The sequence below is a fragment of the Trifolium pratense genome, linkage group LG1, assembly GCF_020283565.1.
Source record: "Trifolium pratense cultivar HEN17-A07 linkage group LG1, ARS_RC_1.1, whole genome shotgun sequence".
NCBI classification, from domain to species: domain Eukaryota; kingdom Viridiplantae; phylum Streptophyta; class Magnoliopsida; order Fabales; family Fabaceae; genus Trifolium; species Trifolium pratense.
The window spans coordinates 18487522-18512736 of NC_060059.1; the positions used below are offsets into that span (position 1 = coordinate 18487522).

At 36.7% G+C, this 25215-nt stretch overlaps 1 long non-coding RNA gene across 1 annotated transcript; it reads right to left on the reverse strand.

The window, feature by feature from the left end:
* Positions 1-599: 599 nt before the first annotated feature.
* Positions 600-2046, reverse strand: LOC123902466. The gene is made up of 2 exons (XR_006807600.1): positions 1634-2046; positions 600-713 (listed from the first exon to the last, which is right to left on the reverse strand). It is a non-coding gene; the product is annotated as an uncharacterized LOC123902466 (long non-coding RNA).
* Positions 2047-25215: the final 23169 nt, after the last annotated feature.

The following is a 25215-nucleotide window of genomic DNA, read 5'->3' on the forward strand; positions in this document are numbered from 1 at the left end:
TTTCTTGGGATTTTTTATGTTGTATTCATGGATAAACTTTGCTGCTTCCCTGGACATATCCTCAAGGATACCTCTCTTTGCTTGAAAATCAATTGATTCCTTGCTTGCCATAACTTCCACAAAGTGGTCCCAAAGACTTGGGCTCCCATTGGCTCCTTACAAGCTAGCCATTTCATCAGTCACTTGTTGATATCTGTGTGGATTGGAACTCGAATGCCCAATGGTGATAAGAACCATCTTTGCAACATTATAGTAGATAATATATGTCTACAGAAGAATGCCAACACAATATCAAATCCTTTATAATTATAATGCAAATTAGCATTCTTTATCATTCATAATACAAACAACTGTAATATAAGTGTGCTGCACCAATTTGTTGGTAGAAAGTTTCTTAACTTCAACCTTAGGAACACGAGTCATTATCACTAGATTCCACAACTTAGTCCTTATGTGCTAGATTGAGTAATGTTAAATGACTCTCATGTTCATCAAAGTTCTAAAAGTAAGAAGAATCAATCCACCAAAGTTATTATTTGAAAGGCCATTTAACTTCAAAGCTTTTAGCTCAGATATATTAGTCACATTACCTTTGTTTCTAGTGAGCAAGATCAGGGTTCTCCAACATTGAATGATTGCTGCAGCTTACCCCTGGCCAAGTGAAGTAATCTGAAATGTTGGCTTGGTCTTGTAACTCAGCACCAAAAAGCTCGCTGTAAATTGTGGTACCATTCCCAAACAAACATCAAATGAGATTTTAATTACGAAAAAACACAACACTCAGTTTTGTGAGAAAAACTCGATCGTCAACATCTAAATATTGCTATATAGATTGCTCCACTCGGTTTATATGTAGCAATCTTTGTACTGCTTTGATTGAAAAAACCATGTGACTAAATTTCCTCAAGTGCAATAACATAAATATATAGACAAGCTAATCAAGGAATAGACTCACCCATAAGCATGTTAGTCTAAGTCTACCAATGCTAAATTCATAACAAGAACACCAACCTATTCCACCAATTTCTATAACTCATACATAATAGAGCATTCATGAACTTCAAATTGAAGAATTTGTCAAAATGATCCAAAACAAACAAAAAACATAAACAACCACATTATCCACCAATGGAAAAAATTAATAAAAAAAACTGTGACTACAAAAGTCTTGCACATATTGTATATCAGCCAATAAAAAACTGAACTGTTAATAGACCCACAACTTCATGTAAACGAGTTTAGTTTAATTAGTTCTTCATCTTCATACTAATTAGATTAATAAGTAAAAAAAACTTAAGTACAACAAGTCTTAGCATAAAAGTTGATTCTAAATAAACATATTGAGCAAAAATAACAGCGACCCAAATTTCAAAATCATGAAATTGACACAAAGAAGTAGGAAAATCATGAAATGAACCATAAATTATTTCCTTGCTCAATCTCATCTATTCCCAGTAGCTAAAATTTCGTATATATCATTCAAAAGGGAAACACCACACCATTCAAAATGAGAACAAAAAAAATCATCAAAACCGGAAAAACTACACTACAAATTCTCATATTTGGATCATAAACAATGTAAAATCAATAATAAGCTAAGTCGAAATCCAAAGCAGGGAGAAGTTAAGTATACCGTGAGATTGGGAAATAGAAATCGATCTGAGTTGTGTGTGAATAGTAGCGGTTTGGGATTTGAGGTCTGAAGAGAGAAATCCAAGATCTGAGGGCGTGAAGATGAGCGGTTTGATGCGTGAAGCGATTTGGGTTTGAGGATCTGGAATCGATTTGGGTTTGAAGAGTAGCGATCTAAGACAAGAAGGGAAAATGAAATCGATTTCGGATTTGGGTTATTGGTTCAAGAAGGGTTTGGTTTTGAGGCGTGAACCGTTTATGATTTGGGTTTGAGGAACATGGTCGAAGGTGGTGAGTAGATGAGATTGAGCGTAGATGTTTGTTCATTTTTTTTCAAGAGATTAAGTGTGTCTGGAAGTGTAATGTTTATGTTTATTAAAAATAAAATAAAAAATAATAGATTTGATTTTTTTGGTGAAAAAGTTAGGAGGGAAGATTGCCTCCAAAATTTGATGTGGCTGAAATTCTTATGCAACAACATAAAAACGTAGCCTTTTGTTAGAAATAATGCCACAATTTAAAAGCGTACCCAGAAGTATCTAAGGGGACAATTAACAATCATCCCCAAATAAATAATAGAGTAACACTCTGAAAACGTCCCCAGTAATATTTTAGGGAACGATTATAAGCGGTAGCAAAAACACTCCTGGCAACAGCCATAAAGCGTTGCCTAAGGCAACTTTTAGGGGACAATTTTTATGTGTTGCCTAAAAAAGTGTTGCCAGAGACCATATTTGTTGTAGTGATAGAACCTAATGACTCGATCTCTATTAACACAATTATAGAATCGAGAGATGCGATATTTGATGAGAATTGTTTCTCTTCTACACCTAGACCAAAGGACCTTATACCAAAGTTGGATGAATCTCTAAAGGATGATCATTCAAATGAAGTAGCAAGTGAGACATTCGAACCTCGTAAAAGCAAAAGAGCTAGAAAAGCTAAATCTTATGGTTCTGATTTTCAACTATATTTAGTTGAGGGATCAAAGGACCAGATTGATACACAATACTATTATTGTTATAGTATAGAAGAGGATCCAAGAACGTATGATGAAGCTGTGAAATTTCGAGATTATGTGTTTTGGAAAGAAGCAATTGATGAAGAGATTGGTTATATCATGGAAAATAATACTTGGGTATTATCTGATTTACCACCTGGTTGCAAACCATTGGGTTGCAAATGGATCTTCAAAAGGAAGATGAAAGTCGATGGTACAATTGACAAGTAAGTTAGATTGGTTATCCAAGGCTTTAGACAAAAAGATTGGTTATCCAAGGCTTTAGACAAAAAGAAGGGAATGATTGTTGATTGCCTTGGCGGTTATTCATAATCTAGTAATTCATCAAATGGATGTCAAAACAGCATTTCTGAATGGTGATTTGGAAGAAGAAGTGTATATGAAGCAACCTGAAGGATTTGTAATGCCTGGTAATGAGCATAAAGTGTGTAAGCTAGTTAAGTCGTTGTATGGGCTGAAACAAGCTCCGAAGCAGTGGCATCAAAAGTTTGATGAGGTTGTTTTGTCTAATGGTTTCATTCTAAACCAAGCTGACAAATGTGTATATAGCAAATTTAATACATCCGGTAAAGGAGTTTTCATTTGTCTATATGTTGATGACATGTTGATTTTTGGCACCGACCAAAATCAAGTTGATAAAACAAAGAATTTCTTGTCATCAAAGTTCTCCATGAAAGATATGGGAGAAGCGGACGTTATTCTTGGTATTAAGATTAAACGGGAGAATAAGGGGATTGTAATTACACAATCTCATTACATTGAGAAAATACTCAAGAAGTTCAATTATGAAAATTGTTCTCCAGTAAGTACTCCCATGGATCCGGGAGAAAAGCTTATGCCAAATACAGGTAAACCTGTGGATCAACTCGAATACTCAAGAGCTATAGGCTCCTTGATGTATGCTATGATTAGCACTAGACCAAATATTGCTTATGCGGTTGGAAAGTTGAGCAGATTTACTAGTAATCATAGTAGACATCATTGGCATGCGATAACTAGGGTATTTAAGTACTTGAAGGGTACTATGAATTATGGATTGTCATATATGAGATTTCCTTCGGTGTTAGAGGGTTATTCGGATGCTAGTTGGATAAATAATGTTGAAGATTCATCCTCTACAAGTGGATGGGTGTTCTTGCTTGGGGGAGGTGCCATCTCACGGGCTTCCAAGAAGCAAACATGTATAACTAGTTCCACAATGGAATCTGAGTTTGTAGCATTAGCTGCTGCTGGTAAAGAAGCATAATGGCTAAGGAACTTGGTATATGAGATTCCAATATGGCCTAAACCGATATCACCAATTTCTATCCGTTGTGATAGTAGTGCCACACTGGCTAAAGCATATAGTCAAATATACAATGGAAAGTCTAGACATTTGGGTATCAGACATAGTATGATTAGGGAATTAATCATGAATGGGGTGATATCTATTGAGTTTGTTCGGTCGCAACAAAACTTAGCTGACCACTTGACGAAGGGGTTAGCTAGAGACTTAGTGAAGAAGTCGGTAATTGGGATGGGATTAAAGTCCATTTAAATCTATTAGCTATGGTATACCCAATTCCCTTCTAATACAACGTTAGAAGTAGAATTCAATGTGGAAAGATCATAATTGAAATTCCTGGCACACAGTGGACAGGTGTTGCTCAAGGTGTAGCAACACTTGTCTGTTGTAGACAGATGTTGTCACTGGTGCGCCAACACTTGTCTTATAAACAGAGCAAATAACATAAAACAATACAATCAGTAAAGTAAATAACACACGAGAGTTGTTAACCCAGTTCAGCCTAAAGCCTACTCTGGGGGATACCAATCCAGGAATGAAGTTCACTATCAGCAGTATTACTTCGAAGCTAAACTCACCCGTTTACAACTTCTCACTTAATCACTACCTAATGACCCTTCTACCTAGGAACTCCTAGATATGAGACCCCGTCCCAATTCCCACCTTAGCAACACAGACAGCGCTGCTATTCAATTCCACAACCACAACAGGTGGAGACACACTCCTAAGAAACTAGGATTCACTCTTGCTTAAAAGCTTGCGAGTAAACCACACAACACAACAGAACAATCTCCGTACTTCAAAGCTTAGGAGAAGTTCACACTTACAACTCAATAACACTCAGGTCCTAAGCTTGCATCAATGAGACACAAGATAGGCTCACAATTAACACTCTAAAATCCCTAAAACACACGCTTTGTAAGAACACGATTTTAGATGCTTGAAACCATATGCTTGCCTTCGTATTTATAGTAGTAGAATGACTTGGGCTTCAAGACAAAATTAGGGCTTCTAGAATTGCGGCAGCAGTGATATATTTTTGAAATCAATAGTTATATTTTTGAAACCGCAAAAATATATTTTCCAAAAATATAATTCCTTTGGAAAATAAAACTAGGGTTTAGCTGCCTCATGAAACACATTAAACACGTGCGCCTTCTTCTGCAAGATACCTTGAACAAATTCTTCAAACAGATCTTCAAAAGATTGAGTAAAAATTTAAACCCGCTAGCTGGCGCGCACGATACAGAGTCAGGTGTTGTTCCAAAGTGTAACAACATTTGTCACAACACTTGGGGTCAGCACACTTGTCTCAACACTTGGCTAAAATATGTTTTTGCAAAATGTAGCCAACTTACAAAAACCCAACAATCTCCCCCTTTGGCAAATTTTGGCTAAAACAATATTAGACCAGTATATAGAGAGATACAGTATTACCTTTCCTTCGAGTCAACATGATCACACAACTAGGAAAGAAAGTAACACATAGTAAGACTACTTCCAAGAGAAATAAGTAGTATCAGAGGCAATGCAACAGCGGAATAAAATACAACTAGCCTCATGGAACAACACAAGGGAAAAATAAATTCCCATAGGCATCTGAGAAAAATAAATTCTCAGTCATAGTAGATAGTGGACTCAATAGTCAGGTGCCCTAACACTTGGCACAACATTTGTCATCAAATATCACTCACACTCCCCCTGAATTAATGCATACACACACCAGATAGAGAAAGAATATTCACTACTCCCCCTCAGTACATGCATATTACTCACACTCTCCCTTAATACGAGTATACGAATATTTCATGCAAAAACAGTCAACAGTCTCCAGATGTGAGAACATCTGTCCACACACTTGGCACACACACACTACTCCCCCTTTTTAGCCACAATTTAGACAAACATCATGAATAGGAAATCATAGTGTACCAGAGCATAGAGAATATCAGTGTGCAGTTATTACAGACCATAGAGCACACACAGGTGCTAGAAATTCAGGACCTAGCCCATAAAGGAACAACAAAAGAAACACCAAAAGTACATCAGAAACAAATATAAGGAAACGTCAGAAATCAGATTGAAGAACTTTCATCAGAGTCCTCCATCACATCCTCAGAACCATCCTCAGACTCACTAGCCTCTTTTCCTTCTTGTCCATCTGGCTCACCCTCAGCCATTTCAGCAGCTTCCTCAGCCTTGAGTGCCTCAATCACACGATCTATTTTCAGCTTCCTGGCCTCAAGAGCTCTGCTGGTCTCAGTCAAGTCTGCAATCATCTGCTTCCTAGAGAGTACACCACCCTGGACAGATGTGCCAACACCTGCTGCAGCATTTGCCCCATCCAGCAGCCTCTGCTCAACCACCAACACCCCTTTCCTTTTACAAGGAACATCAGTACTCCTTAGTATATCTGGGTGTTGCTCAAGAATGATATTGCATAGCAGAGTGGGGAGAGCAACTGGCTTTTCAACAGCATATGTCAGAGCATGACTTAAAGTTTCTTGAAAGAAATAAGCTCCATAATCAAATTTGGCCTTGGTACCCACAGCATAGATGAACTTTCCCAATCCTCTGGCCACATCACCTGAGTGGGTCGTAGGCACCCAATTATGTGCAGCAATCCTATTCAGAACAGCATAAAATGGTGAGAGGGAAGTTGCAGCCAACTTAGCCTTGCTTGGCCAAACCTTGATTCTTCCACCAGTGAGGACCTTGCAGACCTCATTGTCTGTGACTTTTAGAGGAGTCACTTCATCAGAATCCCTTTGCAAATATTGGTTGATTATAGTTGGTGAGAACTTAACACATTTACCACGAACAAATACCTGCCTGTATTCAGGACTTGCAGGATCATTACAGTTGTCAGCCACATTTATCAAAAATTCTTTGACAAGCCTGTCATAGCACTTGTCCAAACCTACCACAGTTTTCATCAAACCAGCATACTCAAGAGCTTCAACAATACTTGGACATTCAAGAATATCAGCTTTCAAATTTCTTTCCAGAGCCAGCCTCCTATGATATACAAATTTCCATCTTGCAGACCCATTCTCCAGATGAAATGAGACATTATCCAAAGGAGCATAGGGAACAGTTTGAGGCACCTTCTTCCTTCCTATACTCTTCCTAGATGTGCTGCCAGATGCAGCAACATCTGTCTCTGGCTCAAACTCAGAATCACTTGTAGGTGGAGCTTTCCTTTTCTTAGTTTCAGTCCTAGGAACCACTTTACTGACAGGTTTTGGAGGTCCATACAGAGGCTTTTTACCAGTATCTCTTCTAGCCTTAGAAGGTTTGGGTGTTTGGACAGGTGTGTTAGCAGTCTCTACACCTTTACCAGCCCTACTTCTAGTCCTCCTAGCCACACTAGCTTCAGAATTTGCAGGAATAGACTTTTCACTCACAGTTGTTTCATTAACAATTACAACCTCAGGATTTTCATCTACAACCTTATTAGGAACGGTTTCTTTATCAGCAGACTTAGGTTGAGGACTCTCATCAGACTCAGAATGATCCTCAATATTTTCCTGTGCCAAAGATGTGGTAACATCTGGCACAACATTTGGCACAGCGCCAGGTGTTGCAACACTAGGCGCAACATGAGTCTCAGGAGTAGTTTTCTTGAGAGACTCAGTAGCAACAGCCTCATTGGTCTCAGTGGAAGCACCAATATCAGTATTAACAGCAGTAGGAGGTTTAGGAGCAGTTTTCCCCAATTTTTCAGACACAACAGGATCCTTTAAACCTAGGGTTTCAGCAGGATTTTCAACATTAAGACCTAAAGTAATAGAAGTCTTACCAGATGTATCAATATTCGCTTCTGCAGAATTAAAGACAGGTGTAGGGACATCACTTGATGGCAATGGATCATTATACAGTTCAGACATTGTATAGGCCCTTCTTGATTCAGTTCGCGATTTCTTGCTCTTCTTCTTTGTTTTCTTAATTGACGCGGAGGGAGATGAAGGATTTATACTCGTTCGTGATAATTTTTCCTTCTTTGCAACTGATTTTCTCCTCATCGTTGGACTTGTGGAAGGTACGGTGTTGAGTGGAACAGCGTCAATCACCACTTTTTGAAGCGATGGAATAGCATCTGTCTTCGTTGGTGAGGATTTTGCAGGGTCAGACATAGTGAGTAAAATGTGGTGAAATTTGTGATTGAAGAAGATGGAAGTTGAAAGTTTTCTGAGTAAATAAAAAGTGGAAGTTGAGTTGATTTGTGTGAGAGAGAGAAGAAGATGAGAAGTTTGCGTGAAGATAGGTTGGTTTTGAAAAAAACAATAATACCTCCCTTAAGTTATCGTGCACCAAAAGTGGGAGAGAGAAATCAACTGCTGCACGCTCTTCATGCAGTAACTGCTATTGATTTTCAAAATGGCAAATTCCCAATTTGCCCCTCAGTTTTTCAAATTGACTTGCGTCCAAAGCTTTAGTAAAGATGTCTGCTAATTGTTCTTCAGATGCAATGTGCTCAAGTGTAACAATTTTTTCTTCTACAAGCTCTCTTATAAAATGATGGCGTATATCAATGTGCTTAGTCCTACTATGCTGAATAGGATTTTTAGAGATATTGATAGCACTCAGATTATCACAGTAAAGTGTCATGACATCTTGCTCAACACTATACTCCTTCAACATTTGTCTCATCCATAACAATTGAGAGCAACTACTCCCGGATGCTATATATTCTGCCTCAGCTGTTGATAGAGACACACTATTTTGCTTCTTACTAAACCAAGATACTAGATTGTTTCCCAAGAAGAAACATGCACCAGAGGTGCTCTTTCTATCATCAGCACTTCCAGCCCAATCTGCATCACAATATCCAATTAAGGTAGAATCATTACCATGAGAGTATAAAATTCCATAGCTACATGTGCCATTGACATATTTGAAGATCCTCTTTACTTGAGTCAGATGACTCATCTTGGGTTCAGATTGATATCTTGCACAGACACCAACTGCAAACATGATATCAGGCCTGCTAGCTGTGAGATATAGCAAGCTCCCAATCATACTTCTATAGAGACTTTGATCCACATCAACCCCTTTCTCATTTTTGGTAAGTTTCAAGTGTGTAGGTGCAGGTGTCCTTTTGTGACTACCACCTTCCATTCCAAATTTCTTCACAATGTTTCTTGCATATTTTTCTTGAGAGATAAATATGGTGTCTTCCATTTGTTTGACCTGAAGACCTAAAAAATAAGTTAGCTCACCTACAAGACTCATTTCAAATTCAGATTGCATTTGATGCACAAAGTGTTCCACCATTTGTCGCGACATTCCACCAAATACAATATCATCCACATATATCTGAGCTATCATTAGCTTCCCTTTCTCTTCTCTTACAAACAAGGTTTTATCATTTCCACCCTTCTTGTATCCATGGCTGACAAGAAATTCAGTCAATCTTTCATACCATGCTCTAGGGGCTTGTTTCAATCCATAAAGTGCTTTCTTTAGTTTATAAACATGGTTAGGGAAGCTTGGATCTACAAACCCTTTTGGTTGCTCAACATATACCTCTTCATTTAGATAGCCATTTAGGAATGCACTTTTTACATCCATTTGATATAGCTTGAATTTTAAAATGCATGCCACAGCCAAAAGTAATCTTATGGACTCCAAGCGAGCAACTGGAGCAAAAGTCTCATCAAAATCTACTCCTTCTATCTGGGTGTATCCTTGTGCTACAAGTCTGGCTTTATTTCTAGTAATATCACCATTTTCATCAGTTTTGTTCTTATACACCCACTTTGTACCAATAACATTTATACCATCTGGTCTAGGTACTAGATCCCATACCTCACTTCTTTTGAACTGAGTTAGTTCCTCCTGCATAGCATTGATCCAGTATTCATCAGTCAAAGCTTCTTTAACATTCTTTGGTTCAATCTTTGATATGAAACATGAATTGGAAATTGCTTCTTTTGATCTTCTTGTTGCAATTCCTTGATTTGGATTTCCAATGACAAGTTCCAGAGGATGATTCTTCTGTGTTCTAGTAGATGGTCCCTTGTTTGGTCTAGGAACCTCTGTAGTAGACTCAGAATGTTGATCAGGTTCAGGTTCAGTTTGATCATCATCAGGTGTTGGGACAGGTGTTATGACATCTGTCTCTTCAGTTGGATCTGCACTTGTTGTATCACTGTCATCAACAACAACATTAATTGATTCCATCATAGTTCTTGTTCTGGAGTTAAAAACCCTGTATGCTCTGCTGTTGGTTGAGTAACCTAAAAATATCCCCTCATCACTTTTGGGATCCAATTTTCTCCTAGGTTCTCTATCTGCTAAAATATAACATTTTGACCCAAACACATGGAAGTACTTCACAGTAGGCTTCCTATTCTTCCATAGTTCATACAATGTTGTAGCAGTACCTTTCCTTAATGTTACTCTATTGTGAATGTAACATGCTGTATTCATGGCTTCAGCCCAGAATTTGTAAGGAACATTTTTGGCATGCAACATTACTCTAGCAGATTCTTGTAAGGTTCTATTCTTTCTTTCAACCACACCATTTTGTTGAGGTGTAATTGGTGAAGAGAATTCATGAATTATTCCTTCAGCAGCACAAAAATCAGCAAATTTAGAGTTTTCAAATTCCTTACCATGGTCACTTCTGATTCTTACAATACCACAGTCTTTCTCTTTTTGAAGTTGTACACAAAGATTTTTGAATTCTTCAAAAGTCTCAGATTTTTCCCTAATGAAATTCACCCAAGTATACCTAGAGAAGTCATCAACAATAACAAGAACATATTTCTTACCTCCAAGACTCTCAACTTGTATGGGCCCCATCAGATCCATATGTAGTAACTCAAGAACTCTAGAGGTGGACAAGTGTTGCAACTTTTGGTGCGACACTTTGGTTTGCTTCCCAATCTGACATTCACCACAGATATTGCCTTCCTGTATCTGTAAGATTGGTAGTCCTCTGACAGCTTCTTCTGATATGACTCTCTTCATGCTCTTCAGGTTAAGGTGTCCTAATTTTTGATGCCACAGCTTAACCTCTTCATTTTTAGTTAAGAGACATGTAGATACATTATCTTCTTCAAGAGGAATCCACAAGTAGCAGTTGTCTTTTGATCTAACACCCCTCATAAGGATGTCTCCTTCATTATTGCTGACCAGACATTCATTTTTTGTAAAGTTGACTTTCATGCCTTGATCACATAGTTGGCTTATACTGATTAGATTGGCAGTTAGTCCTTTTACAAGGAGAACATTTTCAAGTTTTGGTAGACCATGGTCAATCAGTCTTCCAATACCTTTGATTTCCCCCTTTGCTCCATCTCCAAATGTCACAAAACTTGTGGCATAGGATTTTACTTCCTTTAAATATTTTTCAACACCAGTCATGTGTCTAGAACAACCACTATCAAAGTACCAATCTTCTTTTGATGAGGCTCTGAGAGACGTATGGGCAATCAAACTTTTCCCACTGCTTTCAGCTGTATACTCCTTGGTATTGATTGCATCATCTTTTTGCTTCCATTCCATCCTTGTTTTAGTAATGGATGGATCAGACTCTTGAGGAACTTCACTTGGATAACCATACAATTTGTAGCAGTAAGGCCTTATGTGTCCCTTTCTTCCACAGTGGTGACATCTCCATGAGTGGTACCTGCTTCTAGGTCTAGGTATAAATCTAGGTCTCTGCCATCTTTGCTGATGTGGTGCCACATGTGGTGACACTTGTCTCTGCTGTCTAGGAGCCAGGTGTGGCGACATCCTGTCATGCATTTTTGGAGAAGGTTGTTTACTTGTCTCAGGCATATATTTCCCTTCTTTGTTGTAATCCATAATCCTATTAACATTTTTGTATTCATACCCAATGCCTGTTTTGGATCTACTAGGAGCAGGCAGAGTTTCCAAGATTTCATCTAGATCACTTCCTTTGAATAGCCTAAGAACATGCTTCTTTAAATTCTCAAGATGAGAGTTTAGTTCAGTTACCTCTTCATTCAGATGGGCTATCTCAGTCAGTTGTTTGATCTTGTCAGCTTCTAAGTTGATGATAGTTGCCTTCTGTTGCTCAATGATCTTTAAACTATCTTCCCATTTAGTACCAAATTCAGAGATTCTTGACAAATTAACAGCTTTCTCATTTTGCAACTTAGTGATTGTCTCTTTTTGCTCTTCAGAGACTCTGCAGACTTCTGCACTCTTCAGACACAGCTTTTTATATGATTCAGCAAGCTCATCAAAGGTTAGTTCTTCTTCACATGATTCAGTGTCAGATGTGCAAACACTTGTCAATACATGTATAGCTTTTGCAGTATCGGCTTCTCCTTCAGAATCTTCATCTGACCAAGTTACAGTTAACCCCTTCTTTTGTTTCTTCAGAAAGGTTCCACATTCACTTCTGATGTGACCAAACCCCTCACATTCATGGCATTGAACACTTTTATTTGGAGCTGATTTCTCATCTGTTACAGGTTTTCTGAAATTCCTGTAAGTGTTGCGACCAATGTCAGCTGCACCTGTCTTAGAGCGTTTGTCCATTCTCTTTAGCACCTTATTAAATTGTTTTCCCAAAAGAACCATTGCATCAGAGATGCTTTGTTCAGATTCTGTGTCACTCAGTTGATCTTCTTCCTCAGCATTTGAAACAAAAACAATACTTTTGTTTTTCTTATCCATCTTTTCATTTGTGGCTACCTCATAGGTTTGTAGTGAACCAACCAGTTCATCTAGCTTCATATCTGTGATATCCTTTGCTTCTTCTATAGCTGTGACTTTCATGTCAAACTTCTTAGGTAGAGACCTGAGCATTTTTCTTACCAGCTTTTCTTCAGGTATCTTTTCACCCAAGGCATCAAATTGATTGTCAAAATCAAGTATGGTCATGTGAAAATCCTGAATGGTTTCATCATCATTCATTCTTAGATTCTCAAACTTAGTTGTTAGGAGTTGTAGCTTAGACATCTTCACTTTAGAAGTACCTTCATGAACAGTCTCAAGAATTGTCCAAGCTTCCTTAGCACAGACACACTTTTTGATGAGTCTGAATATGTGCTTGTCAACACCATTATATAGCGCATATAATGCTTTTGAGTTTGCAAGAGCAAGCTCATCTTCTTCTTTGGACCATTCTTCAGCAGATTTCAACTCAAGAGTTGGTTTACCATCTTTGTCCATGTTCACAGGTGGAGTCCATCCTCTCAGAATTGCCTTCCATGTCTTGCTATCAATTTGTTTTAGGAAGGCCATCATGCGGGACTTCCAATAGTCATAGTTTGAAGCGCCAACCAAGAGAGGTGGTCTGGTAACAAAACCTCCTTCTTTGTCCATCCTTGCCAGAAACGATTTCCCTGGAGCTCACCCTAAAATTCAGAACAGGGTGCCTGCTCTGATGCCAATTGAAATTCCTGGCACACAGTGGACAGGTGTTGCTCAAGGTGTAGCAACACTTGTCTGTTGTAGACAGATGTTGTCACTGGTGCGCCAACACTTGTCTTATAAACAGAGCAAATAACATAAAACAATACAATCAGTAAAGTAAATAACACACGAGAGTTGTTAACCCAGTTCAGCCTAAAGCCTACTCTGGGGGATACCAATCCAGGAATGAAGTTCACTATCAGCAGTATTACTTCGAAGCTAAACTCACCCGTTTACAACTTCTCACTTAATCACTACCCAATGACCCTTCTACCTAGGAACTCCTAGATATGAGACCCCGTCCCAATTCCCACCTTAGCAACACAGACAGCGCTGCTATTCAATTCCACAACCACAACAGGTGGAGACACACTCCTAAGAAACTAGGATTCACTCTTGCTTAAAAGCTTGCGAGTAAACCACACAACACAACAGAACAATCTCCGTACTTCAAAGCTTAGGAGAAGTTCACACTTACAACTCAATAACACTCAGGTCCTAAGCTTGCATCAATGAGACACAAGATAGGCTCACAATTAACACTCTAAAATCCCTAAAACACACGCTTTGTAAGAACACGATTTTAGATGCTTGAAACCATATGCTTGCCTTCGTATTTATAGTAGTAGAATGATTTGGGCTTCAAGACAAAATTAGGGCTTCTAGAATTGCGGCAGCAGTGATATATTTTTGAAATCAATAGTTATATTTTTGAAACCGCAAAAATATATTTTCCAAAAATATAATTCCTTTGGAAAATAAAACTAGGGTTTAGCTGCCTCATGAAACACATTAAACACGTGCGCCTTCTTCTGCAAGATACCTTGAACAAATTCTTCAAACAGATCTTCAAAAGATTGAGTAAAAATTTAAACCCGCTAGCTGGCGCGCACGATACAGAGTCAGGTGTTGTTCCAAAGTGTAACAACATTTGTCACAACACTTGGGGTCAGCACACTTGTCTCAACACTTGGCTAAAATATGTTTTTGCAAAATGTAGCCAACTTACAAAAACCCAACAATAATTAAAGATTGGAGCAATTGTGTTTATCTTCCCAAGGTATGTGCTCAGACCTGCAAGTGATGGTTAGGTTAAAGTATATCTTCTTAATGGTTCTTTTGAAAAATTGCAAATGCATGTGCAAGATTAAAAAGGATCACCTATGTGAGCATGAAGTTTTGCCGCTTCAAGAAGCTTGAACTTGGCTTCCTATATGCTTATTAATGGATAAGGACACATGGCTTGTAAAGTGTCTAGTATGAATAGTAGAGTATTGTAAGAAACATATGTGTACTATATCTTCAAATATTCAAATGGATTGACGGGTTCAATCATTGTGACACCCCGATTTTCGAGTATTTGGAATGTGTATTTGTACTAAGATGAAAATTCAATCGCAAGACATTTTCGTTTATGCATCTGTTTGATCGTTATATCTGTAAGTAAATCAAGGATTATACTAAAATGGGGGGAGTTTGTTGGTGATTTTAGTATCAACAATGTATTTTGGTAGTAATGTGATTTACTATAGGCCAATGCAATTATGCGTTAAGTTTGAAACGAGTCAGGGTAGTGCGGAGTGCATGCTCGTCAAGCCAAACATGTAATTTAATACGAATAATTGAAACGGGGTTTTCGAAAAGGTGTGCCTGTTCGTTTGAATAGTCGTACCCTTTCCCAACAGACATGACCGTTTGAATAGTCGTACCATTTCCCAACAGACATGACCGTTTTTTTCGAAAAGGCGTGTCTGTTCGTTTTCTGTTATTGGTCTCCTATATAAGGAGTCATTTGGCCTCGGTTTTGAAGGACGAAAAATACTTCCTCTCTACATTCTGATCTGTTCTCTATTGTCAGAAACAGATTGCTCTTCGAGAATTATCCCCGCAAAGATTTCGTGAACCCAGACAAGAATAGGGTCGAAATACTTTGTTCGGAAAGTGAACGAACACGATTCTTCGAAGATATCCAGGATTATAATACCGCATTTCTAACAAAATATTATTGATTCTAATGTTTTAAGTAAAATTTGGGTTGAATCGAAGGTTGAGAATGATATTTGATTTTGAAAATACTCCTATATTGATCAAGGGGTCCATTTTCTTTGGAATATGATTTGGAAATTTAGCTAGGAATTTCATTTTGGTTTCTTAGAATTTGATCATGAATTCATTTCACTTTGTTTTCTATAACAAAAAAAAAATGACAAAAGAAATAATAAAATCGGGCTATATTGAAATTCTTTATAAATAACTAGTTTGACTTATTTTGGCTATATCTTGGGATCTGAAAAACTCATCGAAGTCTTCTTTGATGGTTTTGGAAAGAAGATTTAGATTATGTAAAGTGATTAAAATATAAAGTAAAAAAATTAAGAGTTATCATTGTAACAATTTTATTATTTATTATAATTATAATATATTTGATGGCTTTTTGGCAGGTGTATCAAAACTATCATGTAATAATATAGTGGCGGTGGCTATTGTAACTTGTCTTCGAGTGAAAATGTGTTCTCATTTTTTTCTCCTCGTTGAATACGTTGATGGTTGAGATTATAGCTTATCAGTTTGTTTAATGGTGATTGATACTGAATTTTGTAGTAGTTAGTTTAATGGTGATTGATACTAAATTTTGTAGTAGTTAGTTTAATGGTGATTGATACTGAATTTTGTAGGGAGAATTACGGTTCGATCCCGCGTAACTACGATCGGGAGGGGCTGAAACCACTTGATGTCAGAACTGACTCCTGAACCAGATTAAACTGGTGGTGAAAAAAAATATGGGTCTGTTTGTTTCAGCTTTAAAAAAATTGATTTTTTCTTCGTATTTTTAAAAATAGATTTTCTAAAACTGATTTTCAAAATATTACAAATTTTTTTATATTTGTTTTTTCTAAATTGAAACACTAGTTTTGATATCATATAACATAAACACACATTATTGAAATTAAAACATAGTCAAAATCAGAATTTTTTTCAAAAAGTTGTATTTCAAAAATGATTTTTATGAAAATCTATTTGAAATATCTTAAAAATTAAGTGATTTTTTGAAATTTTGATATCCAAAAAAAGTTTCAATAAAATGATCAAATACCTAAAATCACATTTTAAGAATAACTATTCAAACCAAATTTCTATTTGAAGCTTTTATAAAAGTTTTCTTTGTAATTTTTTTTTACACAAACAAAAATCTATTTTATAAAAATCTATAACATACATGCCTATATGTGAAATAATAATTTGATTGTTGTTCAAGGTATATAATATATAGTGTTGAATTTGCTTGTGTTATGGATTTTGGAGTTAGATTTATTTCTTCACAACCTTTCTTTTCTTAGAGAGATGATAATAATTTTGGAGTTGATTTTGTTCAAGGTATATAATTTTTTAATTTACTTTTTAAAGAATGTTTAGAGGACGCTTGTTAGTATACTCTATTTGAGAAGATAAATAGATTAGCTTATAGCTTATAATCAAAAAGTTCTAACAATTTTTAAAAAAGAGCTTATAGCTTATTTTACTAGCTTATGGTTCTGTTTGGTAAAAAACAGCGGATAGCTGATAAGCTAGTTTATAGCGGATAAGCTAGCTGATTGAATTTGTAGTGTTTGGTACAATTAGCGATTGAACTAGCTTATAAGTGTGAAATGACATAAAAAAAAATATTTAATTTTTTTCAAGTAAGATGATAGAGGAAAAATTAGAAGAAAAGATGATAAGTTATAAGTTATAAGCCAGTAAAATAAGCTATAAGCTATTTTTTAAAACTGTTACCAAACACAACTTTTAGTTTATAAGCTAGCTTATTGACCTTCCCAAACAGAGCCTATAACTTATTTTTCAAACGCTATTTCAAGTAGTTTTTTCAAGTAGCTTGTGAGCTTATAGTGTATCATTTTTTCTTTCAATTTTACTCCTATCATCTTACTTGAAAAAAATTAAATATTAATTAAACATATTTTTTTATGTCATTTTATACCTATAAGCTAGTTAAACCGCTAATTTTATCAAACACTATAAATTCAATCAGCTAGTTTATTTGTTATAAGGTCATCACTATAAACTACCTTATCAGCTATCCGTTATTTTTGTCAAACTGAAACATATTATTTTTATCAATCAGTGGTTGCTGAGTACATTGTATTTTTTTTTTTACAAAAATTGTTTTTTTTTAATCTCAAATTTATGGAAGTTAACTCAAGAATTGGCCGCCCTAGCAAGAGTATGAGCAACCAAATTCACTTTCCTCCTAACAAACATAACCTTAAAGTTTAAAAAAGACGACATAAAAATAACAATATCATAAACAATTGAAAGAAACTCATAATTGCCACTATGAATTGTATTTTGTTTTTAAATTGTATGTTTGTTGTGAATTCTTTCAATTCAAATGTCTTGTCACTCATTATTTCTTCTTTGAAATCATTTTTCCTTAAACCCCATATTCTAATTTTTGACTTTTTGGGTAAAGAACCAATTCTCTTACGGATTTTAGAATGGTACCGCCATAATGTGTGGATAACTTCTCTTCCCTTCCTGTCCATTTTTTTCTCCCACTCGGATTTTTTTTTCCCTTCAATAAAAATCCGGAACGTGTTTTCTGAATTTTTTTTGTCTTGAATAAAAACTACATAATGTATTTTCTGAATTTTACCTGAATTTGAACTAGAAAAACTTCGAAATTTTTTTCAAAGGCAACATCGAAATTTCGGGGGGAGAAAAGAGTTGGGGGGCGGAGCTATCTAATGCAGCGGCGTCTCCGAGTTTTAGGAGGCTCTGTGCAAAATATAAAAGTGGCCCTTTAATAAAAAAATATAATTTTTTTAAAAAAATAATTTTCAATTTAAATTGCATATAAGATTAAAAAAAATCATTATTATTCTTGTAAACATATAAATTATCAATTTTTTTTTAATTTTTTTTTTAAGAAGCCAAAATGAAATATATTAACACAAACAGCCTCCTTAGCACAAGATGTACCAAGGTAGACTAAAAAAGTTTACAATATAGTCATAGAGATACAATCACAATCAAATCAAACAAGACCCAAACACAACCATGGATTAGACCACCAGCTATGGTAGTTCAAAGCTAACGTAATACTCGTCGACTTCAACCACCTAAATGAGAATAACTTGATCTTGTCCAACAAAAGATGAGGTGTGCCTGTTGAGCCTTTGAATAAGCGATGATTTCTCTCTGTCCATATCACCCAAACACACACTAGCCAAAGAAGCTGAAGAAAAGACCGTCGTGCTTGAGATACACCTGCCGAAGCTATAAACTGGACAAAATGAGCATGTAAAGTAGTAAAATCCAGCGAAGAAATGCCAACCCACTCACAAACTAAGTCCCAAAGAGAGGCAGCAATGCTACAAGATGAAAATAAGTGATGGACCGTCTCAGTCACTCCACAACCAAACACACAAGAATCAGCGGTAGAAGCCAGAACTCCACGAATGACCAGGTTGGCTCTCGTGGGTAACCTATCCCGCAATAAGCGTCACGCAAAGATGGAAACCTTCAACGGAACCTGAGGGTGCCAAATAAGATTTTCCGCATCATGTAAGGCAACATAAACCTGATGAGTCAGAATCTGATAACCTCCCGCAACAGTATACCATGCGTCAGGATCTGGGCTCCATTGCCACCTGTCCAAAGTCTGATCCTGCAAAGAAATGTCAAGAAGTAATAACTGACACTCCCTCAACAACTCCTCCTCCCACGCCCTCAACCGCCTCCGCCACACCCACGCCTCTCCATCGGCCCCCCACCCTAAAGCAAACATCTCTGCGACCGTGCGCGACTTGGTCTCAGCCAACGAAAAAAGGCGTCCAAACCGCTCCCTCATCAGAATCCCATCCATCCAAGGGTCGGTCCAAAAAAGAGTATCTGAACCATCCCCTACCCTCCTCAAAACATGCTCCCCAAACCACCTCCCACCTAACTCACCCTCACCCTCTCTCATACGCACAATCTCCCTCCACCACACCGAGCCTCGCTGACCTCCCTCACAAAGTCTACCATCCTCAACCCCATACCGAGCTGCCAAGACTCTAAACCACAAGCCCTCTCTATCCACTAACATCCTCCAACACCACTTACCCAGCAACGTTAGGTTAAACTCACGCAACTGTCTAACCCCCAAACCTCCATACTCCTTACGCGAACAAATGTCTTTCCAACTCACCCAAGAGATTTTCCTAGAATCCTCACTCCCCCCCAAAAAAAATTTAATAAAAAGAGATTCAATAGAGGAAATGATACCTGAGGGGACCTTGAAGAAAGAAAGAGCATAGACAGGTAAAGAAGTCAAGACAGACTTTAACAAAACCAAACGACCACCAAACGACAAGAATCGACTTTTCCACCCAGACAATCTATTCTTTATGCGAGTCAACACCGATTCCCAAAACACCAAGCGCCGCGGATCACCCCCAATCTGGAGACCCAAGTAAAGAAAAGGAATCTTTCCCACTTTACAACACAAGACAGACGCAGCTTCGCCTAACCAGGAATCAGGAATATTAACGTCAACCAATAAGCTCTTATTAAAATTAACCTTCAACCCCGACATAGTCTCAAACAGCACTAAAACAGCCCGAAGAGCCCGAACATTTGCCCAACTTTTAACCCCCAACAAGAGAGTATCATCAGCGAACTGAAGATGAGACACCTTGATGGATTCCTGACCACCAATACTATATCCTGTAAACAAATTACGTGCTACCATCGCTTCCATAAGCACGTTAAGACCTTCAGCCGCCAAAAGAAAAAGGAAAGGAGAAAGCGGATCACCTTGCCGAAGACCTCGTCGAAGAGGAAATTCATCAGTCGGACTTCCATTAACTAACACAGAAGCTGTAGCCGTACACACACACTCCCTAATCCACTTTCTCCATAAAGTTGGAAACGACATTCTTACCATAACGTCATCAAGATACCCCCAATCCACCGAATCATATGCTTTCTCAAAATCTACCTTGAATAACATAAGATCCTTTTTAGACTTACGCGCCTCATCCACTATCTCGTTTGCAATTAGAATGCCATCAAGAATTTGTCTATTCTTCACAAACGCAGTCTGAGACTCAGAAATTACACTTCCAATTACTTGCCTCAACCTATTAGCTAAAACCTTCGCCAGAATTTTGTAAAGGCTTCCCACAAGCGAAATAGGCCGAAAATCATTCAATCGTTGAGGGTTATCCATTTTGGGAATCAGAGCAATGAACGTAGCATTGATACCTTTAGACAACCTGCCGTTCCGATGAAAATCAATAAGGAAACGCATTAAACCAATTGAATTAAATCAAATGGGACAAGAAATACAAAATAATTATCTTTGTATATAACGTCAAAAAGAAACCTCGTAATCTAAGGTTAAATTTTATGCAAAGATTAAAATGGACTATAACTATATTTACGAGTATAGATAACTAATCTATTGATACTCATATGATATTTTATGAACATTAACTATAACTATTATTTCAGGGCCTAAAAATTAATCTATTAATATATATCTGATATTTTATAGGTATAAATAATATATAAGTAATATTACAGGACCTCAAAATTTTGAGTTGAGACCCTCAAAATTTTGAGGCCCGATGCGGTCGCACATCTTGCACATGTGTGCGCCTTCTAATGTGTGATATTTCATGCCCTGGATCCTCAATTAATACACAGTGGACTCAAAATCATTTTCATTAATTTTCATATTCATATTTTATCAAGGAGAATTTCTTTTTACACCCGTCATATCTTAATCGCTACTTAAATTACAAATTTACTTCGCACCTTATGTTGCGAACGACAAATTATTTTACCCCATCCACAACGATTGCACCCGTCTCGCCCCCCATAAAAATATTTTGAAAAAACACAGTTCGCTACTTAAAGTACAAACGTTTGATCTTTAATTAGCGGATCTTGAAAAGGTATAATCCTTTTGTCCCCTCACCCTTCCCACACCCCCCGTGAATTTTTTTTGAATGAAATTTCGTATGAGTGAGTTAGTGATTGAAAAAAGAGATTTTAATTTATAGAATTTTAGGGTGCGTGTGATTAGTCGTCGCTATGCCACAACCTCTCCGGTCCATCCAAGACCATATTTTGATTGGTTACTGGAGTGGTTGTGACATAATATCGACCAATAACACGCATCATAGAGTTATATAAATTGAAACATCTTTTTTAATCATCCATGCATGCAATGTTTTATTCAAAATATTTTCTAGGGGGTGAAGGAAGAGTTTGCATTTTAACTTGCGAACGGTGTCTCATTCAAAATATTTCCATGGGGGTGAGGAAACGGTGAGGGAGACAAAAAAATTTGATTTTTTAAAATGTTTGCTAGTTAAAGTGCAAACTGAGTTCACACTTTGAGTAGCTGATCACCGTCGTTTCGTGATCAAATTAATTTTAAAATAACAGTAGTACAAGGTAGTAACCTTGGTCGTTTCGCAAGGACTCACAATCAGTTTAACAATGTTAGAATCAATTTAAAGGTTGCAAAATGGGGGTTTTCGGTTTTGAAAACAGTAACAACGATAACGAATTTAATCAATGTGAAAGTAATCAATCCATTGGTTTTAGGCAACTTCGTTTATTATCTATCACAGGTTCTCGAAAATATTCATTCAAGGGTTTATGCTTCGGTTGATTATAAAACTAATTAAACAAGCGAAAATTAGTATTATACGGAATTCAATTGATTAAGCATCATATGTATTCAATTAACTATGACAGTGATCAAGCGTCACGAAAACAGAGTTAATATCATAGCAATTTCCAATCGACCCTATTGCTAAGCGCGGTAGTTTGTATCAATTTCTATTCAATTCGATTTTAACAAGCGAAAAATCAATTCGAACAATCTCAACAATACAAATTTGAAATAGAATAATTAAGCATCAATCTAAACGAAATAAGAGATATGAAAGTGATACACAACAGCATAAACATTCAAACGGATTTGCAATTATAAACCGAACCTCAAGAATTCATAAACGGAGTTCCTTACACCAATGGATCGATAAAGATGTTTAGTTCTCCATAGTCAGTGACGACTGCTAGGGTTTTTCTAATTTCGTGAATACTGAATAACCCCTGACTCTATCACAATTTCGTTTTTATACATCGAGGAAAATGGGCCATAAAATAATTGGGCCGAAAAATAAAAGTTGTCCTGAAATAATTAAATTTTGGCAAGTATGGGACATTGACCAGTAAATATGACTCCTTTGCGCTCTGAATTGACTTCGGACTTCAACATGAAAGTTGTAGCTCTTTGTCTTAGCTTTCCAAAGCAACTGACTGCGCCTTAATCCGATGTTCTTAGCTCAAGTTATAGTGTGCGCAATGAGAAGGTGTCAAATTACTGTTTATTACGAAAATAAATAGCAAAACTTAAATAATAGCAAAACTAGACTCTAAACACAAAACATGATAAAAACACTAAAATAGCGGGAGAAGTCATAAAATTGCCAGAGCACAGAGTGATTAAAAAGTGCACTAAAATGCACTGATCAGTACCGAATTATGTTTTTCCAAATTTTACATTTTTACACATTCGTTACATAACTTGCTATGGGAATAAAATTGGAAAGTCAAGAGACGTGCGAGAAGGAAAGCGAGAAAATAAATTTTCTTTATTACATATGTAAACCTAGCTACTAGTTCAAAATCAATAGCTTGTCAAAGTCCATTACTATTCATGGTTTATAATCACAATTAAGCCCAATTGTACTAATTAAGGAGAACATACAAAAAATAGAAAAAGAGAAGTAGAGAGAGTTGTATGTAATGATTATTCATACAATTATTAACTTTGAAATTGAGAATATTACGAAGTTCATAGTTTTTTTTACAATAATAAACTCAATTCATTTCATTTACCACGTAAAGTTCAATACAACGAAGATAGGCCACCCTTACTAAACGGTGAGCAACCATATTCACTTGTCGTTTGACAAACTTTACCTCAAAGTTTGGAGCTAATAATAACAATGGCTTAATATGAGAAATTACACTATTAAATTTTGACAGACCAACTTGCTTAGACGAGATAGCCTCAACAACGATTCTTGAATCACTTTCAAATATAACATGTGAAAAACCTTTGTTCATTGCTTCCTCAATTGCTTCTTTGAGTGTCATGGCATCTCCCTCTAATGTGCTCAATATTCCTTGAATGAGATTAGTTACTCTGAGGATAAGCCGCAATGGGTTGTCGCGTAAACACAATCCCCATACCGTAACTCCAGCTGCATCGTAAAAGCTAGCATCGACATTACACTTCAAGAAATCAGGGCAAGGAGGAAGCCACTATGTTGTTGTATGTTGTATTGTTGGCTGCATGATCATATTGTTGAACTTTTATACTAATAAATAAATTAAAATTAATGATAAATATGAGACTCACTTAAACGGATCTGAATTCTCTCATGTTGTTTCTCCCCAGTGTTATAACTTGTGCATATCTGAACCGCTCATCAATTATAATATGGCGTAACATTTAAAGACTGAAATTATACAGATTCATTGGTTGGAGATGATTCAAACCCAACCTAAAGTAACAATTATTTAACCAATCGTTATTTGGTTCAGTTGTGATTAACGTTAGATTTGGTAGGGAGGACCATGGTTCGATCCCCCGCAACTGTGATTGTGAGGAGGACTGAAACCACTTAATGCTAAAACTGACCCCCGAACCGTATTAAACTGGTGGTGAAAGAAAAAAGTAAATAAATAAAGTAACCATTATTTGAACTAATAACAATTTTTAAATATTGCTTAAATTTTTTACTATAAAAAAAAAATTCTTTTGTCAAAAAAAACAAAATAAATATGGCACACATCTTAAAGAAATTGGCACCAAAACTAAAGAATTCTGGAGAGTTACATCTTGGAAGAAAGTATAAGAAATTTGGGTCCGTTTGGATTAACTTACTTTTGTGCTTATGCAAACAGTTTATGCAATATAATTAACAATTAAGTAAACGTTTATATAAATTTAGCTACCGCATAAGTGTCATTACCTAACACGACCTTCGTCTTCAGGATGGTGGCAACATTGAGCACTCTATAGAGGTGTGTCAACGCAGCAATGCGCCAACATACTTGTTAACCTTCACAGAAGTACCGGAGGTTGAAGGTGTGAAAACACAAGAAGGAGGGGGTTGAATTGTGTTTTAGATAAGTTAAAACTTTTTCTAAGTTTCAACTCAAATAAGATAGCAGCAGATAAAACAAGCAAACACAATAAAGAGATCAGAGGAAGAGAAAGTACACAACAGATTTATACTGGTTCATCTCACAAAACGAGAGTAGTCCAGTCCCCTTGCACTTCCAAGAAATTTCACTATAATCACACAATATTACAAATGCTCAAGCACACAACAAGAGACTTCTACACAATGCTCAAGCACTCAGCAAGAGACTTCTCAAACTTAAGAAGGTAAGAAAGTTTGTTGAGATAATACAATACACTTAAGAGAACCTTAATAATGAAATACAATGAGTACTAAAAAGACTTCAAAGTATTTTGAATAAAACTGAGATTCAAGGTTCAGAGGATGAGTGTTTGTATTGACAGTTTGAGTGTACAAAGGAGCGTGCACGTGTAGATCATTATCTTCAAAGATGAAGTGAGAATATATAGTCCAATACAACGCTCCATGTGAATTATGACCGTTGTGCAAGGATCAATTGCCCAGTTAACGTTATCTTTGCAGTTTGAGATGAAAGCAACGTTTGCAGACCAAAGTGGTAGTGAGGTTTATCTACTTTGTCACGGCAGAAGGTGTTTATACCAAACAGAGAAACTTTCACAGTTTGAGTTCTAAGCTTCACAAAAATGGAATAAGGTTAA